The following is a 15001-nucleotide window of genomic DNA, read 5'->3' as shown; positions in this document are numbered from 1 at the left end:
ATTTCCGGTCCGGGAGCTGTCCAGGGCATCCTGGGCTGCTTCCCAGCATCCCCTGGCTGCCAGGCTTTCTGGCCAGCCGGCTGGAAGCAGTGCGCAGGAAGGGGCGGGGCATGCAAATACTAGAAAGAGGACAACGTGGGTATGCTAAGTGACGCCTAATGAGGCGACAGCCCAGGAGGACTCTGGGAGCCGGGAGAAGGCCTGTGGCCGGGACCTCCTTTCCACCGGCACATGATGAACTCTTGTGGGAGTCTGAAAAAGAGGCGAAAGGGCGTCCAGCGACGGTGCAAGGGAAGACCCCGGTCCGGGTCAGCCAGGTGGATTTCTTCGGGAGGCGTTAATTCTGGCACCATTCTGGTTATCGCTTCTCGGCCTTTTGGCTAAGATCAAGTGTAGTATCTGTTCTTATCAGTTTAATATCTGATACGTCCTCTATCTGGGGACCATATATTAAATTGATTTTTGGAACAGGGAGATGGAATAGGAGCTTGCTCTGTCCACTCCACGCATCAACCTGGTATTGCAGTACCTCCAGGAATGGTGCACTTCCCCACCCGGGGAAAACAATGCTGTTGAAAAATAGACGAGAAAACGAGAGTAGCGCTCCACTACCAAACCCTGTAAAGTGGCGCTATTGTGTTTGCGTGTGAATAAAAGCAAACTGGTCACCGTGTCTTGCCTTATTTATGTATTTATTTGACTTATTTGCCGCACCCGGGCCGTGCGTTATTTATTTATGAATTTTTCGGGTTTACGAAAAAAAATACAAATAAAAAATTATTTCTTTATTTCTCCCCTTCTCCATCCAGACGCTGCACTTTGAAAAGAGACAAACGTCGGAAAAAGACTGTTTTTCCAGCAGCAGAGTTTCATTGGTTTTGGATCCATTTCACTGGGGAACGAATGGAAGAAGGTTCCCAGCAAGTCAGTAGGATGGATGGAGGGAGGGAGGCAGGGAGGGAGGGAGGGAGGCAGGCAGGCAGGCAGGCTGGCTGGCTGGCAGAGAAGTGGACACTGCCCTTGGCTTCTCTGAGCAAGAAGAAAAATACAGAGTCCTTTTCCTTCTCTGCCCGCCCCGCCCGTCCCCGAACGGCCACGAACGGCCAAGCCTTATCTATAGGCCTTAGGCTGCAGGGGAGTAGTGTCCCCGGCAAGCGAGGGCGAGGGGCCAGGTGCCGTCCATTTCCGGTCCGGGAGCTGTCCAGGGCATCCTGGGCTGCTTCCCAGCATCCCCTGGCTGCCAGGCTTTCTGGCCAGCCGGCTGGAAGCAGTGCGCAGGAAGGGGCGGGGCATGCAAATACTAGAAAGAGGACAACGTGGGTATGCTAAGTGACGCCTAATGAGGCGACAGCCCAGGAGGACTCTGGGAGCCGGGAGAAGGCCTGTGGCCGGGACCTCCTTTCCACCGGCACATGATGAACTCTTGTGGGAGTCTGAAAAAGAGGCGAAAGGGCGTCCAGCGACGGTGCAAGGGAAGACCCCGGTCCGGGTCAGCCAGGTGGATTTCTTCGGGAGGCGTTAATTCTGGCACCATTCTGGTTATCGCTTCTCGGCCTTTTGGCTAAGATCAAGTGTAGTATCTGTTCTTATCAGTTTAATATCTGATACGTCCTCTATCTGGGGACCATATATTAAATTGATTTTTGGAACAGGGAGATGGAATAGGAGCTTGCTCTGTCCACTCCACGCATCAACCTGGTATTGCAGTACCTCCAGGAATGGTGCACTTCCCCACCCGGGGAAAACAACAATGCTGTTGAAAAATAGACGAGAAAACGAGAGTAGCGCTCCACTACCAAACCCTGTAAAGTGGCGCTATTGTGTTTGCGTGTGAATAAAAGCAAACTGGTCACCGTGTCTTGCCTTATTTATGTATTTATTTGACTTATTTGCCGCACCCGGGCCGTGCGTTATTTATTTATGAATTTTTCGGGTTTACGAAAAAAAATACAAATAAAAAATTATTTCTTTATTTCTCCCCTTCTCCATCCAGACGCTGCACTTTGAAAAGAGATAAACGTCGGAAAAAGACTGTTTTTCCAGCAGCAGAGTTTCATTGGTTTTGGATCCATTTCACTGGGGAACGAATGGAAGAAGGTTCCCAGCAAGTCAGTAGGATGGATGGATGGAGGGAGGGAGGGAGGGAGGGAGGGAGGGAGGGAGGCAGGCAGGCAGGCTGGCTGGCTGGCAGGCAGAGAAGTGGACACTGCCCTTGGCTTCTCTGAGCAAGAAGAAAAATACAGAGTCCTTTTCCTTCTCTGCCCGCCCCGCCCGTCCCCGAACGGCCACGAACGGCCAAGCCTTATCTATAGGCCTTAGGCTGCAGGGGAGTAGTGTCCCCGGCAAGCGAGGGCGAGGGGCCAGGTGCCGTCCATTTCCGGTCCGGGAGCTGTCCAGGGCATCCTGGGCTGCTTCCCAGCATCCCCTGGCTGCCAGGCTTTCTGGCCAGCCGGCTGGAAGCAGTGCGCAGGAAGGGGCGGGGCATGCAAATACTAGAAAGAGGACAACGTGGGTATGCTAAGTGACGCCTAATGAGGCGACAGCCCAGGAGGACTCTGGGAGCCGGGAGAAGGCCTGTGGCCGGGACCTCCTTTCCACCGGCACATGATGAACTCTTGCTGGGAGTCTGAAAAAGAGGCGAAAGGGCGTCCAGCGACGGTGCAAGGGAAGACCCCGGTCCGGGTCAGCCAGGTGGATTTCTTCGGGAGGCGTTAATTCTGGCACCATTCTGGTTATCGCTTCTCGGCCTTTTGGCTAAGATCAAGTGTAGTATCTGTTCTTATCAGTTTAATATCTGATACGTCCTCTATCTGGGGACCATATATTAAATTGATTTTTGGAACAGGGAGATGGAATAGGAGCTTGCTCTGTCCACTCCACGCATCAACCTGGTATTGCAGTACCTCCAGGAATGGTGCACTTCCCCACCCGGGGAAAACAACAATGCTGTTGAAAAATAGACGAGAAAACGAGAGTAGCGCTCCACTACCAAACCCTGTAAAGTGGCGCTATTGTGTTTGCGTGTGAATAAAAGCAAACTGGTCACCGTGTCTTGCCTTATTTATGTATTTATTTGACTTATTTGCCGCACCCGGGCCGTGCGTTATTTATTTATGAATTTTTCGGGTTTACGAAAAAAAATACAAATAAAAAATTATTTCTTTATTTCTCCCCTTCTCCATCCAGACGCTGCACTTTGAAAAGAGATAAACGTCGGAAAAAGACTGTTTTTCCAGCAGCAGAGTTTCATTGGTTTTGGATCCATTTCACTGGGGAACGAATGGAAGAAGGTTCCCAGCAAGTCAGTAGGATGGATGGATGGAGGGAGGGAGGGAGGGAGGGAGGGAGGCAGGCAGGCAGGCTGGCTGGCTGGCAGGCAGAGAAGTGGACACTGCCCTTGGCTTCTCTGAGCAAGAAGAAAAATACAGAGTCCTTTTCCTTCTCTGCCCGCCCCGCCCGTCCCCGAACGGCCACGAACGGCCAAGCCTTATCTATAGGCCTTAGGCTGCAGGGGAGTAGTGTCCCCGGCAAGCGAGGGCGAGGGGCCAGGTGCCGTCCATTTCCGGTCCGGGAGCTGTCCAGGGCATCCTGGGCTGCTTCCCAGCATCCCCTGGCTGCCAGGCTTTCTGGCCAGCCGGCTGGAAGCAGTGCGCAGGAAGGGGCGGGGCATGCAAATACTAGAAAGAGGACAACGTGGGTATGCTAAGTGACGCCTAATGAGGCGACAGCCCAGGAGGACTCTGGGAGCCGGGAGAAGGCCTGTGGCCGGGACCTCCTTTCCACCGGCACATGATGAACTCTTGTGGGAGTCTGAAAAAGAGGCGAAAGGGCGTCCAGCGACGGTGCAAGGGAAGACCCCGGTCCGGGTCAGCCAGGTGGATTTCTTCGGGAGGCGTTAATTCTGGCACCATTCTGGTTATCGCTTCTCGGCCTTTTGGCTAAGATCAAGTGTAGTATCTGTTCTTATCAGTTTAATATCTGATACGTCCTCTATCTGGGGACCATATATTAAATTGATTTTTGGAACAGGGAGATGGAATAGGAGCTTGCTCTGTCCACTCCACGCATCAACCTGGTATTGCAGTACCTCCAGGAATGGTGCACTTCCCCACCCGGGGAAAACAACAATGCTGTTGAAAAATAGACGAGAAAACGAGAGTAGCGCTCCACTACCAAACCCTGTAAAGTGGCGCTATTGTGTTTGCGTGTGAATAAAAGCAAACTGGTCACCGTGTCTTGCCTTATTTATGTATTTATTTGACTTATTTGCCGCACCCGGGCCGTGCGTTATTTATTTATGAATTTTTCGGGTTTACGAAAAAAAATACAAATAAAAAATTATTTCTTTATTTCTCCCCTTCTCCATCCAGACGCTGCACTTTGAAAAGAGATAAACGTCGGAAAAAGACTGTTTTTCCAGCAGCAGAGTTTCATTGGTTTTGGATCCATTTCACTGGGGAACGAATGGAAGAAGGTTCCCAGCAAGTCAGTAGGATGGATGGATGGAGGGAGGGAGGGAGGGAGGGAGGGAGGGAGGGAGGCAGGCAGGCAGGCTGGCTGGCTGGCAGGCAGAGAAGTGGACACTGCCCTTGGCTTCTCTGAGCAAGAAGAAAAATACAGAGTCCTTTTCCTTCTCTGCCCGCCCCGCCCGTCCCCGAACGGCCACGAACGGCCAAGCCTTATCTATAGGCCTTAGGCTGCAGGGGAGTAGTGTCCCCGGCAAGCGAGGGCGAGGGGCCAGGTGCCGTCCATTTCCGGTCCGGGAGCTGTCCAGGGCATCCTGGGCTGCTTCCCAGCATCCCCTGGCTGCCAGGCTTTCTGGCCAGCCGGCTGGAAGCAGTGCGCAGGAAGGGGCGGGGCATGCAAATACTAGAAAGAGGACAACGTGGGTATGCTAAGTGACGCCTAATGAGGCGACAGCCCAGGAGGACTCTGGGAGCCGGGAGAAGGCCTGTGGCCGGGACCTCCTTTCCACCGGCACATGATGAACTCTTGCTGGGAGTCTGAAAAAGAGGCGAAAGGGCGTCCAGCGACGGTGCAAGGGAAGACCCCGGTCCGGGTCAGCCAGGTGGATTTCTTCGGGAGGCGTTAATTCTGGCACCATTCTGGTTATCGCTTCTCGGCCTTTTGGCTAAGATCAAGTGTAGTATCTGTTCTTATCAGTTTAATATCTGATACGTCCTCTATCTGGGGACCATATATTAAATTGATTTTTGGAACAGGGAGATGGAATAGGAGCTTGCTCTGTCCACTCCACGCATCAACCTGGTATTGCAGTACCTCCAGGAATGGTGCACTTCCCCACCCGGGGAAAACAACAATGCTGTTGAAAAATAGACGAGAAAACGAGAGTAGCGCTCCACTACCAAACCCTGTAAAGTGGCGCTATTGTGTTTGCGTGTGAATAAAAGCAAACTGGTCACCGTGTCTTGCCTTATTTATGTATTTATTTGACTTATTTGCCGCACCCGGGCCGTGCGTTATTTATTTATGAATTTTTCGGGTTTACGAAAAAAAATACAAATAAAAAATTATTTCTTTATTTCTCCCCTTCTCCATCCAGACGCTGCACTTTGAAAAGAGATAAACGTCGGAAAAAGACTGTTTTTCCAGCAGCAGAGTTTCATTGGTTTTGGATCCATTTCACTGGGGAACGAATGGAAGAAGGTTCCCAGCAAGTCAGTAGGATGGATGGATGGAGGGAGGGAGGGAGGGAGGGAGGGAGGCAGGCAGGCAGGCTGGCTGGCTGGCAGGCAGAGAAGTGGACACTGCCCTTGGCTTCTCTGAGCAAGAAGAAAAATACAGAGTCCTTTTCCTTCTCTGCCCGCCCCGCCCGTCCCCGAACGGCCACGAACGGCCAAGCCTTATCTATAGGCCTTAGGCTGCAGGGGAGTAGTGTCCCCGGCAAGCGAGGGCGAGGGGCCAGGTGCCGTCCATTTCCGGTCCGGGAGCTGTCCAGGGCATCCTGGGCTGCTTCCCAGCATCCCCTGGCTGCCAGGCTTTCTGGCCAGCCGGCTGGAAGCAGTGCGCAGGAAGGGGCGGGGCATGCAAATACTAGAAAGAGGACAACGTGGGTATGCTAAGTGACGCCTAATGAGGCGACAGCCCAGGAGGACTCTGGGAGCCGGGAGAAGGCCTGTGGCCGGGACCTCCTTTCCACCGGCACATGATGAACTCTTGTGGGAGTCTGAAAAAGAGGCGAAAGGGCGTCCAGCGACGGTGCAAGGGAAGACCCCGGTCCGGGTCAGCCAGGTGGATTTCTTCGGGAGGCGTTAATTCTGGCACCATTCTGGTTATCGCTTCTCGGCCTTTTGGCTAAGATCAAGTGTAGTATCTGTTCTTATCAGTTTAATATCTGATACGTCCTCTATCTGGGGACCATATATTAAATTGATTTTTGGAACAGGGAGATGGAATAGGAGCTTGCTCTGTCCACTCCACGCATCAACCTGGTATTGCAGTACCTCCAGGAATGGTGCACTTCCCCACCCGGGGAAAACAATGCTGTTGAAAAATAGACGAGAAAACGAGAGTAGCGCTCCACTACCAAACCCTGTAAAGTGGCGCTATTGTGTTTGCGTGTGAATAAAAGCAAACTGGTCACCGTGTCTTGCCTTATTTATGTATTTATTTGACTTATTTGCCGCACCCGGGCCGTGCGTTATTTATTTATGAATTTTTCGGGTTTACGAAAAAAAATACAAATAAAAAATTATTTCTTTATTTCTCCCCTTCTCCATCCAGACGCTGCACTTTGAAAAGAGACAAACGTCGGAAAAAGACTGTTTTTCCAGCAGCAGAGTTTCATTGGTTTTGGATCCATTTCACTGGGGAACGAATGGAAGAAGGTTCCCAGCAAGTCAGTAGGATGGATGGAGGGAGGGAGGCAGGGAGGGAGGGAGGGAGGGAGGGAGGGAGGCAGGCAGGCAGGCAGGCTGGCTGGCTGGCAGAGAAGTGGACACTGCCCTTGGCTTCTCTGAGCAAGAAGAAAAATACAGAGTCCTTTTCCTTCTCTGCCCGCCCCGCCCGTCCCCGAACGGCCACGAACGGCCAAGCCTTATCTATAGGCCTTAGGCTGCAGGGGAGTAGTGTCCCCGGCAAGCGAGGGCGAGGGGCCAGGTGCCGTCCATTTCCGGTCCGGGAGCTGTCCAGGGCATCCTGGGCTGCTTCCCAGCATCCCCTGGCTGCCAGGCTTTCTGGCCAGCCGGCTGGAAGCAGTGCGCAGGAAGGGGCGGGGCATGCAAATACTAGAAAGAGGACAACGTGGGTATGCTAAGTGACGCCTAATGAGGCGACAGCCCAGGAGGACTCTGGGAGCCGGGAGAAGGCCTGTGGCCGGGACCTCCTTTCCACCGGCACATGATGAACTCTTGTGGGAGTCTGAAAAAGAGGCGAAAGGGCGTCCAGCGACGGTGCAAGGGAAGACCCCGGTCCGGGTCAGCCAGGTGGATTTCTTCGGGAGGCGTTAATTCTGGCACCATTCTGGTTATCGCTTCTCGGCCTTTTGGCTAAGATCAAGTGTAGTATCTGTTCTTATCAGTTTAATATCTGATACGTCCTCTATCTGGGGACCATATATTAAATTGATTTTTGGAACAGGGAGATGGAATAGGAGCTTGCTCTGTCCACTCCACGCATCAACCTGGTATTGCAGTACCTCCAGGAATGGTGCACTTCCCCACCCGGGGAAAACAATGCTGTTGAAAAATAGACGAGAAAACGAGAGTAGCGCTCCACTACCAAACCCTGTAAAGTGGCGCTATTGTGTTTGCGTGTGAATAAAAGCAAACTGGTCACCGTGTCTTGCCTTATTTATGTATTTATTTGACTTATTTGCCGCACCCGGGCCGTGCGTTATTTATTTATGAATTTTTCGGGTTTACGAAAAAAAATACAAATAAAAAATTATTTCTTTATTTCTCCCCTTCTCCATCCAGACGCTGCACTTTGAAAAGAGATAAACGTCGGAAAAAGACTGTTTTTCCAGCAGCAGAGTTTCATTGGTTTTGGATCCATTTCACTGGGGAACGAATGGAAGAAGGTTCCCAGCAAGTCAGTAGGATGGATGGATGGAGGGAGGGAGGGAGGGAGGGAGGGAGGGAGGGAGGCAGGCAGGCAGGCTGGCTGGCTGGCAGGCAGAGAAGTGGACACTGCCCTTGGCTTCTCTGAGCAAGAAGAAAAATACAGAGTCCTTTTCCTTCTCTGCCCGCCCCGCCCGTCCCCGAACGGCCACGAACGGCCAAGCCTTATCTATAGGCCTTAGGCTGCAGGGGAGTAGTGTCCCCGGCAAGCGAGGGCGAGGGGCCAGGTGCCGTCCATTTCCGGTCCGGGAGCTGTCCAGGGCATCCTGGGCTGCTTCCCAGCATCCCCTGGCTGCCAGGCTTTCTGGCCAGCCGGCTGGAAGCAGTGCGCAGGAAGGGGCGGGGCATGCAAATACTAGAAAGAGGACAACGTGGGTATGCTAAGTGACGCCTAATGAGGCGACAGCCCAGGAGGACTCTGGGAGCCGGGAGAAGGCCTGTGGCCGGGACCTCCTTTCCACCGGCACATGATGAACTCTTGTGGGAGTCTGAAAAAGAGGCGAAAGGGCGTCCAGCGACGGTGCAAGGGAAGACCCCGGTCCGGGTCAGCCAGGTGGATTTCTTCGGGAGGCGTTAATTCTGGCACCATTCTGGTTATCGCTTCTCGGCCTTTTGGCTAAGATCAAGTGTAGTATCTGTTCTTATCAGTTTAATATCTGATACGTCCTCTATCTGGGGACCATATATTAAATTGATTTTTGGAACAGGGAGATGGAATAGGAGCTTGCTCTGTCCACTCCACGCATCAACCTGGTATTGCAGTACCTCCAGGAATGGTGCACTTCCCCACCCGGGGAAAACAATGCTGTTGAAAAATAGACGAGAAAACGAGAGTAGCGCTCCACTACCAAACCCTGTAAAGTGGCGCTATTGTGTTTGCGTGTGAATAAAAGCAAACTGGTCACCGTGTCTTGCCTTATTTATGTATTTATTTGACTTATTTGCCGCACCCGGGCCGTGCGTTATTTATTTATGAATTTTTCGGGTTTACGAAAAAAAATACAAATAAAAAATTATTTCTTTATTTCTCCCCTTCTCCATCCAGACGCTGCACTTTGAAAAGAGACAAACGTCGGAAAAAGACTGTTTTTCCAGCAGCAGAGTTTCATTGGTTTTGGATCCATTTCACTGGGGAACGAATGGAAGAAGGTTCCCAGCAAGTCAGTAGGATGGATGGAGGGAGGGAGGCAGGGAGGGAGGGAGGGAGGCAGGCAGGCAGGCAGGCTGGCTGGCTGGCTGGCAGAGAAGTGGACACTGCCCTTGGCTTCTCTGAGCAAGAAGAAAAATACAGAGTCCTTTTCCTTCTCTGCCCGCCCCGCCCGTCCCCGAACGGCCACGAACGGCCAAGCCTTATCTATAGGCCTTAGGCTGCAGGGGAGTAGTGTCCCCGGCAAGCGAGGGCGAGGGGCCAGGTGCCGTCCATTTCCGGTCCGGGAGCTGTCCAGGGCATCCTGGGCTGCTTCCCAGCATCCCCTGGCTGCCAGGCTTTCTGGCCAGCCGGCTGGAAGCAGTGCGCAGGAAGGGGCGGGGCATGCAAATACTAGAAAGAGGACAACGTGGGTATGCTAAGTGACGCCTAATGAGGCGACAGCCCAGGAGGACTCTGGGAGCCGGGAGAAGGCCTGTGGCCGGGACCTCCTTTCCACCGGCACATGATGAACTCTTGTGGGAGTCTGAAAAAGAGGCGAAAGGGCGTCCAGCGACGGTGCAAGGGAAGACCCCGGTCCGGGTCAGCCAGGTGGATTTCTTCGGGAGGCGTTAATTCTGGCACCATTCTGGTTATCGCTTCTCGGCCTTTTGGCTAAGATCAAGTGTAGTATCTGTTCTTATCAGTTTAATATCTGATACGTCCTCTATCTGGGGACCATATATTAAATTGATTTTTGGAACAGGGAGATGGAATAGGAGCTTGCTCTGTCCACTCCACGCATCAACCTGGTATTGCAGTACCTCCAGGAATGGTGCACTTCCCCACCCGGGGAAAACAACAATGCTGTTGAAAAATAGACGAGAAAACGAGAGTAGCGCTCCACTACCAAACCCTGTAAAGTGGCGCTATTGTGTTTGCGTGTGAATAAAAGCAAACTGGTCACCGTGTCTTGCCTTATTTATGTATTTATTTGACTTATTTGCCGCACCCGGGCCGTGCGTTATTTATTTATGAATTTTTCGGGTTTACGAAAAAAAATACAAATAAAAAATTATTTCTTTATTTCTCCCCTTCTCCATCCAGACGCTGCACTTTGAAAAGAGATAAACGTCGGAAAAAGACTGTTTTTCCAGCAGCAGAGTTTCATTGGTTTTGGATCCATTTCACTGGGGAACGAATGGAAGAAGGTTCCCAGCAAGTCAGTAGGATGGATGGATGGAGGGAGGGAGGGAGGGAGGGAGGGAGGGAGGCAGGCAGGCAGGCTGGCTGGCTGGCAGGCAGAGAAGTGGACACTGCCCTTGGCTTCTCTGAGCAAGAAGAAAAATACAGAGTCCTTTTCCTTCTCTGCCCGCCCCGCCCGTCCCCGAACGGCCACGAACGGCCAAGCCTTATCTATAGGCCTTAGGCTGCAGGGGAGTAGTGTCCCCGGCAAGCGAGGGCGAGGGGCCAGGTGCCGTCCATTTCCGGTCCGGGAGCTGTCCAGGGCATCCTGGGCTGCTTCCCAGCATCCCCTGGCTGCCAGGCTTTCTGGCCAGCCGGCTGGAAGCAGTGCGCAGGAAGGGGCGGGGCATGCAAATACTAGAAAGAGGACAACGTGGGTATGCTAAGTGACGCCTAATGAGGCGACAGCCCAGGAGGACTCTGGGAGCCGGGAGAAGGCCTGTGGCCGGGACCTCCTTTCCACCGGCACATGATGAACTCTTGTGGGAGTCTGAAAAAGAGGCGAAAGGGCGTCCAGCGACGGTGCAAGGGAAGACCCCGGTCCGGGTCAGCCAGGTGGATTTCTTCGGGAGGCGTTAATTCTGGCACCATTCTGGTTATCGCTTCTCGGCCTTTTGGCTAAGATCAAGTGTAGTATCTGTTCTTATCAGTTTAATATCTGATACGTCCTCTATCTGGGGACCATATATTAAATTGATTTTTGGAACAGGGAGATGGAATAGGAGCTTGCTCTGTCCACTCCACGCATCAACCTGGTATTGCAGTACCTCCAGGAATGGTGCACTTCCCCACCCGGGGAAAACAATGCTGTTGAAAAATAGACGAGAAAACGAGAGTAGCGCTCCACTACCAAACCCTGTAAAGTGGCGCTATTGTGTTTGCGTGTGAATAAAAGCAAACTGGTCACCGTGTCTTGCCTTATTTATGTATTTATTTGACTTATTTGCCGCACCCGGGCCGTGCGTTATTTATTTATGAATTTTTCGGGTTTACGAAAAAAAATACAAATAAAAAATTATTTCTTTATTTCTCCCCTTCTCCATCCAGACGCTGCACTTTGAAAAGAGACAAACGTCGGAAAAAGACTGTTTTTCCAGCAGCAGAGTTTCATTGGTTTTGGATCCATTTCACTGGGGAACGAATGGAAGAAGGTTCCCAGCAAGTCAGTAGGATGGATGGAGGGAGGGAGGCAGGGAGGGAGGGAGGGAGGCAGGCAGGCAGGCAGGCTGGCTGGCTGGCAGAGAAGTGGACACTGCCCTTGGCTTCTCTGAGCAAGAAGAAAAATACAGAGTCCTTTTCCTTCTCTGCCCGCCCCGCCCGTCCCCGAACGGCCACGAACGGCCACGAACGGCCAAGCCTTATCTATAGGCCTTAGGCTGCAGGGGAGTAGTGTCCCCGGCAAGCGAGGGCGAGGGGCCAGGTGCCGTCCATTTCCGGTCCGGGAGCTGTCCAGGGCATCCTGGGCTGCTTCCCAGCATCCCCTGGCTGCCAGGCTTTCTGGCCAGCCGGCTGGAAGCAGTGCGCAGGAAGGGGCGGGGCATGCAAATACTAGAAAGAGGACAACGTGGGTATGCTAAGTGACGCCTAATGAGGCGACAGCCCAGGAGGACTCTGGGAGCCGGGAGAAGGCCTGTGGCCGGGACCTCCTTTCCACCGGCACATGATGAACTCTTGTGGGAGTCTGAAAAAGAGGCGAAAGGGCGTCCAGCGACGGTGCAAGGGAAGACCCCGGTCCGGGTCAGCCAGGTGGATTTCTTCGGGAGGCGTTAATTCTGGCACCATTCTGGTTATCGCTTCTCGGCCTTTTGGCTAAGATCAAGTGTAGTATCTGTTCTTATCAGTTTAATATCTGATACGTCCTCTATCTGGGGACCATATATTAAATTGATTTTTGGAACAGGGAGATGGAATAGGAGCTTGCTCTGTCCACTCCACGCATCAACCTGGTATTGCAGTACCTCCAGGAATGGTGCACTTCCCCACCCGGGGAAAACAACAATGCTGTTGAAAAATAGACGAGAAAACGAGAGTAGCGCTCCACTACCAAACCCTGTAAAGTGGCGCTATTGTGTTTGCGTGTGAATAAAAGCAAACTGGTCACCGTGTCTTGCCTTATTTATGTATTTATTTGACTTATTTGCCGCACCCGGGCCGTGCGTTATTTATTTATGAATTTTTCGGGTTTACGAAAAAAAATACAAATAAAAAATTATTTCTTTATTTCTCCCCTTCTCCATCCAGACGCTGCACTTTGAAAAGAGATAAACGTCGGAAAAAGACTGTTTTTCCAGCAGCAGAGTTTCATTGGTTTTGGATCCATTTCACTGGGGAACGAATGGAAGAAGGTTCCCAGCAAGTCAGTAGGATGGATGGATGGAGGGAGGGAGGGAGGGAGGGAGGGAGGGAGGCAGGCAGGCAGGCTGGCTGGCTGGCAGGCAGAGAAGTGGACACTGCCCTTGGCTTCTCTGAGCAAGAAGAAAAATACAGAGTCCTTTTCCTTCTCTGCCCGCCCCGCCCGTCCCCGAACGGCCACGAACGGCCAAGCCTTATCTATAGGCCTTAGGCTGCAGGGGAGTAGTGTCCCCGGCAAGCGAGGGCGAGGGGCCAGGTGCCGTCCATTTCCGGTCCGGGAGCTGTCCAGGGCATCCTGGGCTGCTTCCCAGCATCCCCTGGCTGCCAGGCTTTCTGGCCAGCCGGCTGGAAGCAGTGCGCAGGAAGGGGCGGGGCATGCAAATACTAGAAAGAGGACAACGTGGGTATGCTAAGTGACGCCTAATGAGGCGACAGCCCAGGAGGACTCTGGGAGCCGGGAGAAGGCCTGTGGCCGGGACCTCCTTTCCACCGGCACATGATGAACTCTTGCTGGGAGTCTGAAAAAGAGGCGAAAGGGCGTCCAGCGACGGTGCAAGGGAAGACCCCGGTCCGGGTCAGCCAGGTGGATTTCTTCGGGAGGCGTTAATTCTGGCACCATTCTGGTTATCGCTTCTCGGCCTTTTGGCTAAGATCAAGTGTAGTATCTGTTCTTATCAGTTTAATATCTGATACGTCCTCTATCTGGGGACCATATATTAAATTGATTTTTGGAACAGGGAGATGGAATAGGAGCTTGCTCTGTCCACTCCACGCATCAACCTGGTATTGCAGTACCTCCAGGAATGGTGCACTTCCCCACCCGGGGAAAACAACAATGCTGTTGAAAAATAGACGAGAAAACGAGAGTAGCGCTCCACTACCAAACCCTGTAAAGTGGCGCTATTGTGTTTGCGTGTGAATAAAAGCAAACTGGTCACCGTGTCTTGCCTTATTTATGTATTTATTTGACTTATTTGCCGCACCCGGGCCGTGCGTTATTTATTTATGAATTTTTCGGGTTTACGAAAAAAAATACAAATAAAAAATTATTTCTTTATTTCTCCCCTTCTCCATCCAGACGCTGCACTTTGAAAAGAGATAAACGTCGGAAAAAGACTGTTTTTCCAGCAGCAGAGTTTCATTGGTTTTGGATCCATTTCACTGGGGAACGAATGGAAGAAGGTTCCCAGCAAGTCAGTAGGATGGATGGATGGAGGGAGGGAGGGAGGGAGGGAGGGAGGCAGGCAGGCAGGCTGGCTGGCTGGCAGGCAGAGAAGTGGACACTGCCCTTGGCTTCTCTGAGCAAGAAGAAAAATACAGAGTCCTTTTCCTTCTCTGCCCGCCCCGCCCGTCCCCGAACGGCCACGAACGGCCAAGCCTTATCTATAGGCCTTAGGCTGCAGGGGAGTAGTGTCCCCGGCAAGCGAGGGCGAGGGGCCAGGTGCCGTCCATTTCCGGTCCGGGAGCTGTCCAGGGCATCCTGGGCTGCTTCCCAGCATCCCCTGGCTGCCAGGCTTTCTGGCCAGCCGGCTGGAAGCAGTGCGCAGGAAGGGGCGGGGCATGCAAATACTAGAAAGAGGACAACGTGGGTATGCTAAGTGACGCCTAATGAGGCGACAGCCCAGGAGGACTCTGGGAGCCGGGAGAAGGCCTGTGGCCGGGACCTCCTTTCCACCGGCACATGATGAACTCTTGTGGGAGTCTGAAAAAGAGGCGAAAGGGCGTCCAGCGACGGTGCAAGGGAAGACCCCGGTCCGGGTCAGCCAGGTGGATTTCTTCGGGAGGCGTTAATTCTGGCACCATTCTGGTTATCGCTTCTCGGCCTTTTGGCTAAGATCAAGTGTAGTATCTGTTCTTATCAGTTTAATATCTGATACGTCCTCTATCTGGGGACCATATATTAAATTGATTTTTGGAACAGGGAGATGGAATAGGAGCTTGCTCTGTCCACTCCACGCATCAACCTGGTATTGCAGTACCTCCAGGAATGGTGCACTTCCCCACCCGGGGAAAACAATGCTGTTGAAAAATAGACGAGAAAACGAGAGTAGCGCTCCACTACCAAACCCTGTAAAGTGGCGCTATTGTGTTTGCGTGTGAATAAAAGCAAACTGGTCACCGTGTCTTGCCTTATTTATGTATTTATTTGACTTATTTGCCGCACCCGGGCCGTGCGTTATTTATTTATGAATTTTTC

At 52.3% G+C, this 15001-nt stretch overlaps 13 non-coding genes across 13 annotated transcripts; all 13 read left to right on the top strand.

Annotated features, from left to right (window-relative positions):
- Positions 1–360: 360 nt before the first annotated feature.
- On the top strand, positions 361–551 carry LOC144765548 (U2 spliceosomal RNA). The gene has a single exon (XR_013597497.1). It is a non-coding gene; the product is annotated as a U2 spliceosomal RNA (small nuclear RNA).
- A 990-nt stretch (positions 552–1541) lies between these two features.
- On the top strand, positions 1542–1732 carry LOC144765547 (U2 spliceosomal RNA). The gene has a single exon (XR_013597496.1). It is a non-coding gene; the product is annotated as a U2 spliceosomal RNA (small nuclear RNA).
- A 1002-nt stretch (positions 1733–2734) lies between these two features.
- Positions 2735–2925, top strand: LOC144765545 (U2 spliceosomal RNA). Its single transcript, XR_013597495.1, has one exon. It is a non-coding gene; the product is annotated as a U2 spliceosomal RNA (small nuclear RNA).
- A 993-nt stretch (positions 2926–3918) lies between these two features.
- On the top strand, positions 3919–4109 carry LOC144765544 (U2 spliceosomal RNA). Its single transcript, XR_013597494.1, has one exon. It is a non-coding gene; the product is annotated as a U2 spliceosomal RNA (small nuclear RNA).
- A 1002-nt stretch (positions 4110–5111) lies between these two features.
- On the top strand, positions 5112–5302 carry LOC144765543 (U2 spliceosomal RNA). The gene has a single exon (XR_013597493.1). It is a non-coding gene; the product is annotated as a U2 spliceosomal RNA (small nuclear RNA).
- Positions 5303–6295: 993 nt separating this feature from the next.
- On the top strand, positions 6296–6486 carry LOC144765542 (U2 spliceosomal RNA). The gene has a single exon (XR_013597492.1). It is a non-coding gene; the product is annotated as a U2 spliceosomal RNA (small nuclear RNA).
- A 1002-nt stretch (positions 6487–7488) lies between these two features.
- On the top strand, positions 7489–7679 carry LOC144765541 (U2 spliceosomal RNA). The gene has a single exon (XR_013597491.1). It is a non-coding gene; the product is annotated as a U2 spliceosomal RNA (small nuclear RNA).
- A 998-nt stretch (positions 7680–8677) lies between these two features.
- LOC144765529 (U2 spliceosomal RNA) lies at positions 8678–8868 on the top strand. Its single transcript, XR_013597490.1, has one exon. It is a non-coding gene; the product is annotated as a U2 spliceosomal RNA (small nuclear RNA).
- Positions 8869–9862: 994 nt separating this feature from the next.
- Positions 9863–10053, top strand: LOC144765518 (U2 spliceosomal RNA). The gene has a single exon (XR_013597489.1). It is a non-coding gene; the product is annotated as a U2 spliceosomal RNA (small nuclear RNA).
- A 997-nt stretch (positions 10054–11050) lies between these two features.
- LOC144765507 (U2 spliceosomal RNA) lies at positions 11051–11241 on the top strand. The gene has a single exon (XR_013597486.1). It is a non-coding gene; the product is annotated as a U2 spliceosomal RNA (small nuclear RNA).
- A 1000-nt stretch (positions 11242–12241) lies between these two features.
- LOC144765496 (U2 spliceosomal RNA) lies at positions 12242–12432 on the top strand. Its single transcript, XR_013597475.1, has one exon. It is a non-coding gene; the product is annotated as a U2 spliceosomal RNA (small nuclear RNA).
- Positions 12433–13430: 998 nt separating this feature from the next.
- LOC144765485 (U2 spliceosomal RNA) lies at positions 13431–13621 on the top strand. The gene has a single exon (XR_013597464.1). It is a non-coding gene; the product is annotated as a U2 spliceosomal RNA (small nuclear RNA).
- A 993-nt stretch (positions 13622–14614) lies between these two features.
- Positions 14615–14805, top strand: LOC144765473 (U2 spliceosomal RNA). Its single transcript, XR_013597453.1, has one exon. It is a non-coding gene; the product is annotated as a U2 spliceosomal RNA (small nuclear RNA).
- Positions 14806–15001: the final 196 nt, after the last annotated feature.

The sequence above is a fragment of the Lissotriton helveticus genome, chromosome 6, assembly GCF_964261635.1.
Source record: "Lissotriton helveticus chromosome 6, aLisHel1.1, whole genome shotgun sequence".
Classification (NCBI taxonomy): Eukaryota; Metazoa; Chordata; class Amphibia; order Caudata; family Salamandridae; genus Lissotriton; species Lissotriton helveticus.
This window is presented reverse-complemented; position numbering and strand designations above follow the sequence as displayed.